This window comes from Ostrea edulis, chromosome 7, assembly GCF_947568905.1.
Source record: "Ostrea edulis chromosome 7, xbOstEdul1.1, whole genome shotgun sequence".
In the NCBI taxonomy this organism is placed as follows: Eukaryota; Metazoa; Mollusca; class Bivalvia; order Ostreida; family Ostreidae; genus Ostrea; species Ostrea edulis.
In genome coordinates, this window is record NC_079170.1 from 47697637 (window position 1) to 47701031 (window position 3395).

General features: G+C 37.1%; 1 pseudogene; it reads left to right on the forward strand.

The window, feature by feature from the left end:
• The first annotated feature begins 938 nt into the window (after window positions 1-938).
• Window positions 939-3005, forward strand: LOC125649548 (uncharacterized; annotated as a pseudogene).
• Window positions 3006-3395: the final 390 nt, after the last annotated feature.

Below are 3395 nucleotides of genomic sequence, written 5' to 3' on the forward strand. Positions count from 1 at the left end.
TCCAGGACATGTGATGGTGTATATGACATCCTTTGTATCGCATGACATGTTAGCATTAACTTTAAATTCTCGTCCGTAAAAATTATAACTGGTCCCTTCTGTTATGTAGTCACATGTACCACATCGAGGGTCCGTACACTTTGACACTGTATAAGTACGGTCATCTAATTTGGAGGAATACAGTATTATGTTAAGAGTTTTGGGCTGGAGTTTACTGCTTATAAAACGACAGTTCTTGTATATGCCTTTTGTTTCTTCATCTTCTCTAAGTAGCCTGTTTAATTCATAAACAATTGAATTGATGTTTTGATTTCTTGGATTATAAGTATCTACAAATGGTATTATTTCTCCGTCATTAGCACATCGTGTGTTTCAAAGTAGCTGTATCCTATCGCACTCCTTAGCCTTCATTATTCCATCGTCTACAAGTTGTTCTGGGTATTTTTGGCTTAATAAATACAATTTTAATTCCTAATATTAATATTTATTAAGCCAAAAATACCCTTGGAACCTTGACCCAGAATAGTAAGGTCAATTCGGTATTTATTGGTGTTGAGGCATTCCCACTTTTTGTGAATTAATGTTTAATCATGGCGTAACACTTTTGGGCTATGTTGCGGCCAAAATATGGATCAACATTTTTTAAAAAATATTTCAAAAGTCGCAAGAGCTAAATAACTACAAGGTTAAGGTGACTCATGTGCGCTATAGGGCATATTGTGACCTTCACCTTGAAATTTGACTTACTTTTAAGAAAACTTACTCAATATCTCATGAATTATCCAAGGTTTGGTTTTCATGATTGGCATAAATGTTGCTTACTGTAAGGCTTTACACTTCAGACATGATTGTAGACCTAGTGATATTGACCTAGGAGTTTGGCCCAAATTCTAATACTTTAATACAACGATCTTCAAGGTTTAAAGCAGAACACTACTACAGCCTGTTCTTGTGGTAAAAACTGTTTGAAAAATATCGGTGTAGAAGAGATACAGAACTCAATATTGACCACAAAGGAACTCACTAGGGATGAAAAGGACATGTTTATAATGGGAAGACTGATGTGTACTGGATTTGGTAGCAATACCCAACGTGGGAAAGAGAGGAAAAGGAAGAAATACGCATACTATTTCCAAAATCAAGAAATTTGTAAAGGTTCCTTTCTTTTCGCCTACGGAGTTGGATCAAAGTATGCGAAAAATCTATTTTCCCACGTGAATGAAAATGGACATGTTCCACGGACACACAAAAACAAGAACATACTCCCATCAAATGCTTTCAATCTCGATGATCTTAAGAACGCAATCGACTACATCCAGAATTACGCTGAAGAATTTGGACTTCCACAGCCAACGGTGAAAAACAAAAGCATCCCCATCACATATTTACCTTCATCGGGCAGCAAAACTACACTCCATTCTTTGTATTCTACATCATGTGACGAGTTGGGTAAAGGAAAAGTGGGACTCACAACCTTCAAACTTCTGTGGAAAGACTGCTGTCCTCATATTAAATATATGACACCCCGATCTGACATATGCCCTATATGTGAGGATTGTAGAGCAAGAATTTCAACGGCGGTTGGGTTAGTTGAGAAGCAAGAGGACCTGCGCATTTTCACAGAACACTTGTCAAAGGTTGAGATGGAACGACGGGTAAATGATAAGTTTTGTTCAATACATATTTATTGAAGGATTGTGCCATTTTAAAATCAAATCAGAATTTACGTTTATTAAACACCTATTAGCTCTTATTTTATTTATTGAATTATTTCAGGTATATAATGATGCAGTGAAGAAAGCAAGATATGAATTTAGTACATTCGCAAGACCAGCGGGATTACTTCCTTCATGCTCAACAAATCTTCAACATGTCCACTACACCTTCGACTTTCTCAAGCGCTTTCCATTCCACATCATGCCAGACAGGAGGGACCACTTTATTTCTTGACACCAAGAAAGGTGCAGCTTTTTGGAGTTGCCTTAGAGGGATGTTACCAGCAGTTGAATTATATAGTTGATGAAGACCAGGGAATGGGAGAAAACGGGGCTGGCGTCAAAGGTTCAAACGGTGTGATTTCTATGCTACATCACTGCCTTACAACATTTGGATCTGGAGAAAAAGAATGTATTATCCATTGTGATAATTGTGCAGGTACGTTAACATTTGAATACGTTGTAGTGTATGCATTTTTTGTATTTTGCTCACCTTCAACTATACATCATGATTTTGTGTATTTTTATCTATAAAATACTCGTACATGTATTTATAGAGGTAACTATTCTTCTAGGTGAGAATAAAAACAGATACGTACTGGGGTATCTGTCGTGGCGGACCCTGTTAGGCCTACACAAGGATATTACCCTTTCAACGCAGGTGCCCTATCATGGACGTTGTCTGGTGGATGCTGGATTTGCCAACATCAAGCGTTTGTACCACAGGACTGATGTTGCTAGTTTATCCGGTTTAGTGGATGTCATAAACAGAAGTGCCAAGTCAAACAGATCGGTGACATATTTAAATGATGCGGGGGAACACAACTGGGAATGGTTTGATTGGAAGACATTTATATCCCAGTACTTTGGCCCAGTAAGAGGCATACGGAAAATGTACCATTTTAGATTTTCTTCGTCATTTCCTGGTAAGATTAGAAATAAAATCCCCAGTCATTTTGCAAACTAACTGTATATCCGCGCATGAGATACTGATTCTGGTAGGAATTTCTTATCATTGGCTGCAAGAATATATTTTACAAATGTCTAAATATGTTTATTTTTTTTCCAGGAAAGATGTACGTCAGAGAAAGGGCTGATCAGGTAGAGACCGAAATTGTATTATTAAAGTCTGCTGTTACACTTGAAGATCTGACAGCTAATACCGTGATGCCGGATATTGTACCACCAGGAGGGATTTCTCCAGAGAGACAGAAATACCTCTATCGTATGGTCAGACCATTTGTCAGGGATCCTTATAAAGAGCTGACTTGTCCAAATCACGAGGAATAATCACACCATAATTTGGCCTATTATTGAAACTTTATGTCATTATTGGAATGAAGTATATATGCTCTAACATCATAAAAGAGCTCACATGTACATCCTTCTTTGTTGTTGCTTCTACACACATTTTGACCCTTGACTGCATCAATAGCTCTTATAATAAGGCATCATCAGAATTATATGTCATGTATTCTACACTGAAACCACGTAACGTTATTTGACGTTACGCTAATGACGTCAAAACACAGAACAATTCACTTTGCTTATATGGCAGTTTTTATGCAATTATTTTTTAGAAAACAAGTGAAAATTGATACACAAATAATCAGGAGGACGTGTTCTTTAAGAAAAACTAAAAAAGTGAATTTCCAAAATCTTGTTCCGAAGGTCCCTTTT